Raw genomic sequence first — 9,318 nt, 5'->3', positions numbered from 1 at the left:
TATCTTTGCAAGTTTGCTGGGGGCGGGCAGTGCCCAGGGCAAAACCTTCATCCAAGACAGCCTTCCCCAAGCTGGTGCCCCCAGATGAGCTGAGCCAGAAGAGGCAGTGTGGGGGTGACCCTCTGAGGCAGGCACTCCATCTTTCATATGGGGCACTGGATCTCTAGGAAGCCCTCCGCCCTCTGCCATGGGACCTTGCAGAGATCAAGGTGTTTGGGCCCCAATGATTTGAGCTCCATGGATTAACTGGCCTTTTGCCCCGTATCTCTTACCACCCCAGGCTTTTCACAAATCTTTCTGTTGGAGGTTTTCTTCTGAAATCGAATGCCCTCATCTCCTCTCTTCATAAGTCCCTTTTTACAGATGGGGTGTCCTTGGGAGACCAGATCCATTAAACATGTCCAGGGAGTTTAGAGCATGTATAAATTAACATGCACAGAATTTTGTGTTGTGTTGTATTGGCCTGTGGGCCTCTGACTCTTTTTGGTGCCTTGCACAGTCCTTGCATGCCAAGTTGAGGGTGGCTGGAGCATAAGTCCAACACATCTCTAGGACACAGTGCTAGCGAAAGCTGAAGCAAGGTGTGATTTCCTTTGCTTTGTTTGCTTTGCTTTGCTTTGCTTTTTGCTTTGCTTTGCATCAAAATGTGTTCAGTCAAAAAACCTGAACTTGCTGTTTGGTTTCCTGGAATCTGACCCCAAAAAGCAAGGGATGGCTGGTCATGCTGTTGATAACATATAATCCTGTTCAATAATGACATTTTTTTTACTGTCCCTTTGATGGAATCCAAGAAAAAAGGCATAAAATTCAACATTAAAAAAATAAAGAAATCACAAACTAGGTGATCATTTAATTTCTGCAGTAAAATGAGAATTCTTGGGAGTTTAAAAATATTTATCCATCCCTGAGCCTCTTCCCTATCTTCTAAACAAGTACCTTAGATTTGTTTTGCACATATGACACCCCCGCTTCCAAATATCACATGCTAGCATCCCTTTATTCACCTTAAGTAGAACTGAGGGTAGCAACACATTTACAAAAGAGTCAAGAAATGATAAATTACATTTTATTGTATAAAGTCAAAGGTTAAACTTATTACTGCTCACCGCAGGCCAACCTTAACCTCAGAATTAATGCCATAAACAAAAAAGAATTTCAGTCTGCAGCAAAATACGCCAGGAAAAATGTCTCCAAAGGGTTACAAAAGTGAAAGGGCCCCCCCTAGTGGCTTTGTGCAAGATTAGTCTGGTGGATCTTAAAGAAACACTCAAATCCTTAAATCAAAACACCACATTTTCTAACTTGCCTATATTTATTACTGCTATCATCTATGTCAAAGATGGTCTATTTTTCCTCTCAAATTGTGAGTTGCAGAATTATTTCTGTCTCGAATAGATGAAACAGAAAGCTTCTCATTCCTGAAATTTCAGAAGGTCTGACTGCTCTCTACTTATTGTGGCATTTAAAGCATCATTTAAAATCATATTTTTAAAATCGTATTTTTCCTATCAAACTACAGACTTCATAAATCCCCATCTTAATAGCAGGAACATAGACCATAATGCAATGAGTAATGCATTTGTTTGTCTGTTTAGTGTTTTATTCTACTTTTTCTCACAAAGAGTTCAGACCAGCTCACAGTTTGTATGAGACTTACTACACCATATAAACAACCCTAAAATCATGACTCTAAAATAACAAATAGGTAACAAAATGCAATGAAACCATAATGCAATCATTTTTAAAGGACTAGCTTGTCCCCAAATCTGGAGAAATTTAGTCTTTAACTGGTACCTATATGACAACAGTGTTAAGAACATGTCTTTTTTTCTCTAGCAGATTTATGTGAAATTTGAGAAGCAAAGCTCTTTTATTAAAAGTTAACAGGTTACAGAGGAGTATAAATCAAAGGAGCTTTCATTTTTAGATGGGAGCAAGCATCTGCCCATGTAAAGAGTTGAATCCAAAGTTAAGCTGTTTCTCCCTTCTGACTCCAACCTCCAGGTGTCCTCCTGCTGCCCAAGGACTAGAAGGTAGGCATTTCATACCTGGCCCATTCCCTTGCCTGTGTCGAGGAACACCTTCTCCATCACCTCCGTGTCCCCAGCTCTGAAATACCTCCCTCCTTTCCCAAGGTGGGTTTCTTCTCACACTCTGCCTGAAGGTCTTCACTCGGACTTCATAGCCAGAATGCCATCACCAGAATTGCTGTTCTTGATCATAGGAGGCCACCAGCAAAGTCCCCTTGGCTGATCTTAAATCCCAGGTCAGCCAAAATTTGGGAAGGTGATCTTCAAGTATGAGATGGTTAGGGCTTCGTACACCAATGGTGGCATCTTGAATTCAGTGGCAATGTGATCTCTTTGTTCTTTTCTAGGGATGTTGTATAGGATTTTTTGAAGTTGGCTTGATCTCGGATTAGCAGGTAATATATCCCATGTCTCATTTCAGAAACAAAGTATCACCAAGGAATTATAGGTTTATATTATTCCTGGTATCGATGCACAGAATTTCACAACTCTGAGATCAGGTGAAAGATAAAACTTAACTTTTACTTTAAGTGGTCATACACTTTGCTTCTCATGATGTAAGAATATTAAACACACCAAGAGACGAAGTAGTTGCAAGCAAAACTTATTTTCAGACATGCTAAGTTTAGTTCTAGGAACACTGTGTTTCAAGATCAAATAATCTTACTCAATGACATATATTAGCTTATAGCAAGATGGAGAAAATAAGTTAGAGATGGTGTTTTGGTGTCTCAGGTGGAAAGTTGATTTGCACTGGTGAAGCGTGATTCTGGAGTTCTGATATTTTCCTCCTCATATTTATGTGATTCTTTATTAACTTTATTAGCTTACAAATGTTTTCCCTGGGAAAAAAAGATTTTTCTAACTGTTTCTAACAATTGTCTAACAATCATATTCCCCAAAGTTCCAAGCTGTATGGGAGAATACATTTACTTCATATCTTGCTTGCCTTTCTTAGCACATTTCCTTAAGACCCCACATACTATATAGGATCCCACTTGGCTCTTTTGTAAGTCCTGCTTATTTTTCACATTTTTTGTTCCCATCATAAACTGAAAATGCACAAATGTTAACTAACCAGTCATCCTTTTCTCAGTTACTTAATATGGCACGCCTTTTCCTGACTTGGGTGGGAAATCTTGCTTTTCCTGAGTTTAGCCGGGAAAATATTCTACTCCACTTTTCCCACGTCAGCAAGCTTAGAGGTCAGCGAACAGTCGAATGAAAAGTCACAGTACGATGGCAGGAATGCATTCATTAAAAACAAATTGATTCACCTTTCCCATCATAATGCATTTTCATATATCATTCATTTCTCTCCGAACACCGTAGCTGAGTTTTGCAATATATGAGAAATGCGGAAAACCAGTAACTCTTCACTTCGGATAAATACGTTCAAGGTAAGCATGTTACACAAATCGGTGTTGAAATCATGCAAGGTGCCAAGCCTCCTGTGGCAATCATTAGTTTGCAAGTACTGCTGGACACTTCAAAACCAGTGTGAGATGTTCACAACTCGCTGCCCTGAGCCTGCTTCTATCTGCCCCATCCTCAAGGTGACGAAATGCATGGGATGGAGAGTCCCTCTGCTTGCTCTGTTTATCATTCACCAGCCCACGGACTAGCAGGAACGGCAGCTGGAAGACCTAGAGGGCAACCTTGTCTCTCCCATTCCTTCTGACCCAATGATATCCCACCAGGGCTACAAAAACCAACTAACTCCTAATGTGTTCAGTAGGAGAAATGTGTACTAAAATGCCAAAAAGTTCCCATGCAGACTATTTCTTTAAGTGCTAATCTGTATTCATTGTCTTTTGCAACACGAGGAATGGGGGGCCACAGATGCAGGAGAAACTCTTTTCGTTCGCGTTGTAACACAACCTTCCCTCATTCACACTTTCTGAACCAACACAAACCAAAGTGCAGTTGTTTCTCTGCATTTGCACTTCTCTGAATGGTATGGGGCAGTTCTCCAGAACCATCAAACAATAATAAAAGGGTGGAAAGAGGCAGATGCACCGAAAAGGTCACTGTTGGATAATTCACTGCCTACGTCAGGATGGAGAAGCCTCAAGTTGCAGAGGCTAATTTTGGCATTGAGCTCCTGTCTGGTCCTGGTTTCCAGGTGGCCAAGCCCGCATCCTCTTGCCACATCCCTTTTCCTCCAGCCAGCAATTGTTTTCTGCTGTCCCGGCATCTTGTGCTTGTTTTCCCCATTCTAAAAGCCATTTTCCTTCTCCTAAGGCTTCGTTACTGGCCACAAGAGCTTTCAAATACAACGTATGACTCCATGGTACTTCTGTTCCCACGCGCTTTGCCCGTGACCCTGCACACTGCTGGACAGTGTCTCACACCAGTTTTTCTGAAATTGGCTTCACCTCTCAGGTTGGAAGAGGTTCCGTGCTGGCTGCTTAATGCAGAACAAGATGGACTTGGCCTCAGCATGCCTAGGACTGGACTCGGATCCATTTTTAAAGCCATCACAAGTTGGTAAACACCAAAGCTGGTAATCATCACCCTTCTCTTTCATGCTTTATTTATGCATGAGATGGTCCTCTCTTCTCTTCTTCCTGAATCTTCCACCATCCAGCTTCCTCGGCTCGGCTGTCACAAGAAGAGGAGAACACATCTCCACAGCTCATTTTTAAAGAAAAAGTGCCAACCAACCTGTGCAGGAGAGAGGAGAGAGGGGCCCTCTAACGCTATCCACTGGGAGAGCTCAAGAGAGCATCCTTGAAATTGGATTCCGCTTTCAAGTTGGAAGGGGTCCAGGTCGGCTGGCATCTACTGGGAGCGCTAGGCCTTTTTTTCTGTTTAAGCATGCACAGTTTTGCACACTTAAAAACCCAAGAATTTTAACCTTTCCTCATAGCTGCTCTAGCTCCCCATCCTTTTGCATGCCCTTCCCTAAAAGCAGATTCCAATCTACCTTCTACTTGCTATCCGGCAAATTCATAATTTCTATTTTGTTAAACAGAAGGATGCCGTTTGCAATGAGGGTGTGTGTGTGTGTGTGTGTGTGTGTCAGAGAGAGAAAGAGAGAGAGAGAGCTGCTCAAAGTAGGAAAAAGCTGTTTGTTTTTTTAATCCATTGGTCTAGCTCCAGCCGACAATGTGAGTTTAAACTTTGCATTGGATTCTGGCCAATATTTCCAGCGATCTCCCGCACACCCAGGTCTATCCTGGCAGAATTTCCAAATTATATAACTCTCTTTTCATCTTGTTTGGAGCACGGCAATTAAGGCTCCAGGTTTCTGGTTTTATTTTTTTGGCACACCACATTTCCGCTGTATTTGGGGGCAAGCAACAGTTCCTCAAAAGACATCTGCTTTACGCAGGCAACAGAAGTTGCCGTTCTTGCTGGTATCCTAATAGCGTTTATCTCACGCTCCTAATGGCGATGATTTCCCTTCTGTTTCTTCTTTCTGTTCAAGAGCCAGACTGTTTTCACTGCAAACCAGAAAGCGTGGAGAACTTGAACATTCTGACTCATCATCATGCAACAAAATATTGATGATTTGCACATGCACATTGCTCTGCTTGAATTTCTCACAGCCAAGCCCAGTTCATGCCAATTCGCACCTGCAGGTTTTGGTACCTAATTAAGGGATGCGAGCAAACCCTCCAAATGTGCTTCTCAAAAACAGATGTAGATCCCATTAATTAAAATCACTCACACCCAGCTTCTGCAGCCACTGGGACTATAATTGGGGGATGTTTGGCTTCTCTCCTGTTGGAAACAGTTGTACTTCGTTTCAGAGCGCATAGCAATGGGTTGGAACCAAACGCAGCCCGATCACAAGACCTCTGCTTTTGGCAGCAAAGTCAGGGCCCCACGGAAATGCCACGGAAGGCTGGGGGCTTCTCTCCACGAGGCATCTAATCTGGCCCTTTGTTCTTCTGTTTTCTTTGCAAGAGGATTAAATTGTCCCTCAGTCAGGCGTCCTCCCCAAGCCACTCTTCTCTCCTTCGCCTCTCCATATGTCCCTGCACGATGCGTTACGCAACACAAGGTGGCGCTGTGGGATAGAGTGGAAATACGCCAGCGCGCTAGCCCCGCGTGGCAAGCAGAGGTACACCCGCTAGGAAAATATCAGATTTTCCTTGCCCTAACTACCGGCCACCTCCAAAAAAAATGGCTAGAAAATCCAGGAGAGGCCCTGGAGGATGATACTGTCGTCCGAGAAAAGGACCGGTTCGTGTCCTGGTGTGCTCAAAAGCCCAATAAACACACAACAGGGATGTGAAAGGTTACTTGATTCTGCAGAGTTCTGACACCCAGCACATTGTTCCAGCTAAGTGCACCGAGCAATCCTTGGAGCATCTTTTATGCATCACAAATTTAAAGGTTAACATGTAATACAACTAGCTCGTTCTGGTAGGTTAAAATGGTGACTTTAGGGTTGCAAAGGTGCTCCTGTCTCCTCTTCATGCTTGCATGCTAAGTGAGGGGGTACAGAATGCTCCGAGGAGGAGGAGGAGGAGGAGGAGGAGGAGGAGGAGGAGGAGGAGGAGGGCTGCCAGTTAATTGCTCTTTGTTCTGTTATCTTTGTACGTGCCTGACAGGCTGCTTCTAAATGGCGCTTACTGTTAGAGTTCAAAGAAGCATGCAAGCAAAGAAAACGAAACTTCTTTCTCTCGAGGCTGATTCTCTTATCTGTGTCCTGTGACTTTCTGATCTCAGTGCCTCGGCCTGCAGCAATTAATTCTGCTCATCAGCTTCTGCTCATCAACTGCACCACGAAAAGGCCCCACAAACTTTCGTGAGTGAGGGCATGGGAACACACAATCGATGGCTCATGTAGAAAAGGCCACCAAGCAGGCCCATCTGGCCCAATGCAGCAAGGCCTTTTCCTTGCATTATTTCGTACAGCTGTTGTTCAGTTCTGAGGAGAACAGTTCTGGCGGTAAACGCAGGAAAGGGAGAGAAAACAGCGGTTTTCTAACCAAGAGTAACTCATGATGAGGAGCCACGGATGGGTCACCGCATGATCCCACAGGTGTCCCTGGTTGCCCGGCAACGGACCACTGCGAGAGCCAGTTAAATAGAAGCAAAGGGAATTGAGGTGAGGCGGGGCTCTTTAAATGGCTCAAGGATTTGGTGGTGAGGGTTCAGGAGTCAGAAGCACACCACAAAAGCCTGAATGCTGGAAGCTTAGGCCAGAGAGAAGGTCAAGAGTTTGGTGCAAAGGAACAAATGCCAGAAGGAAAGGGGGAAAAGATGGGAGGAAGAGGCGAAGTGCTCAACCAGAAGAGAGGCTGCTAGAAAAGATAGGTGAGCTGTTCCAAGCAGAAACAGGCAGGAAAACACATCAACAAGGAGAGCGGAAAACGCAGCACTGATCATCCTGACTTCATACAGACAGTCCTGTGGCTGGCATCACTCCCTAGGGAGCCTTGGATCCTGCACCTGCTTACCTGAACTGCAGTCCGTCATCCTCATCCATGCTGATATAACCCTGACTCGTACATCAGCTGCGAGCCACATCCTGCTTACTTTGCTCCAAGAGAGGTGTGCCTGGTGCCGACACTTTTTTCATTTCGGCCCAGGTCAAAACCTTTCAATTTCCCATTATTTTACATGTTAGTAGTGTTTTTGAGATTGAATTTTATCTACAAAATTCGAATGCTGTATCCTATTTATTTTATTGTATTACTGCCCTGAGGCATTGTGAAGGGCGGGATATAAAAGCGATGAATAAATAAACAAGAGCTTCTCCGAACCTTCCAGATATATATGGGCATCCCCTTGTGAGCACCCATCCTGCTCCCGCGGCTACAGAGACGCAGCAACTACAGATTTTACTAATCTGTGCCACTTCGCATCTGGAGTTGCCCTTTTGGCAGCACCTGAATGCAAGGCACTGTTCTTAACCGAGACAGGATCCTATCCACTTCCTCAGGGGATCCCAGCCCATTAATGGTCCCATTGTCCTTCGGAGTGAGTGGATCAGAGAGAGAGAGGGCTTGCCTGTAGAAAGACTTTCTGAAATATCCATCTCTGCAGGAGGCTGTCCTCCAGAAAGACCCTCAAGGTCAACCCCTCTGCCTATAGAGAAAGTTGTATTTCTTTTTCTTTTTTTAAATAAGTTTTCTACTAGCTAACCAACCTAACCATAAGAAACTAAAAAAGCCCCATCGATCATCAAAAACATCAGGCCTACTGCATCAGCCCCCCCATGCTTTTTCTTTTTATGGCAATCCATAAACATATTTAAATCTATGCATAATCCCATTTCTCTAGCCAATAATAAAAGGAATTAGAAAGTTGTATTTCTATCCTCAGACTCCAAGCCATGAGAACATTAGTCTGCCATAGCCGTTCTCGTATGGTCCCAGCCTGAGGTTGCTAAAAAAGGCCAGGCTCCTTTACGGGTAAAGCCTGAGTTGATACGGAGCCTAAATGGATCAAGATCAGGAAGAAAGACCAGAGTTCAGGTAAGTAGCTGCAGGATCAGAGAATCCTAGACAGTGATGCCAACAAGCCTCTATGCAGCTTGGCTCAATCTTGTCCTGCTCCTTGTTGAAGCAGCATTAAGACAACTCGGCCTGGCTTCCAGCCTCAGCATCCTTTGGAGCTTTCCATGGTGCTGATCTATTCCCAGCTGGCTTCCCTGCGCAACCTCACCTGCTCAGGCCTCCAATCAAGAGTACACGCCCATGCAGCCTTCCCCAACCTGGTGGCTTTCAGAGGCATCTGGACCACAACTCCCAGAATTCCCATCCAGCAGGGCCACTGACAGGGAATTCTGGGTGTCGCAGTCCAAACATGTCTGGAAGGCACACGGTTGGGGAAGGCCGCCCTATAGCAGTGTCTGAACTTGGGAAGCCCTTGCGTCCACCAAGGCATCCCAGGGCCTCGGCAGGGCCCTTAACCCCTAATGTGCCATCATGAAGCTCTTCTGCATTTCCCTTCTTGCAGACTTTCTGCGGTACACAAAAAGATGGAAGAAGTGGTGGGACATACGAGTGGGCATCAAGTGGACGATGATGAAGTTTGAATCTCATGGTACAATAAAAGCCCTGTCTGGAGACACACATCTGGCTGGGCCCACTCAGGTTAACCCTTTCATCATTTACAGCTTGGGCTGGCAGAAGGGAGAGCTGGCTCTGTTACCAGTTCTGGAGGCGCTTTGCAATAGATCAGCCAATTGTTAACAGCAACAGTACTGAAACGTCGTAACCTACATTGCTAAAATGAAGAAACCCCAAAGTGTGGGAAGATTATGATCTCTGTACAGTTCTGGTAGTGAAAACAATTTTTGGTCTCAGGTTTCTTTAATTGCCAG

Source organism: Varanus komodoensis, unplaced genomic scaffold (genome assembly GCF_004798865.1).
Source record: "Varanus komodoensis strain SLA01 unplaced genomic scaffold, ASM479886v1 scaffold19, whole genome shotgun sequence".
Lineage (NCBI taxonomy): Eukaryota > Metazoa > Chordata > Lepidosauria > Squamata > Varanidae > Varanus > Varanus komodoensis.
The sequence above is the reverse complement of the archived record's forward strand: the minus strand, read 5'-3'. Positions refer to the sequence as shown.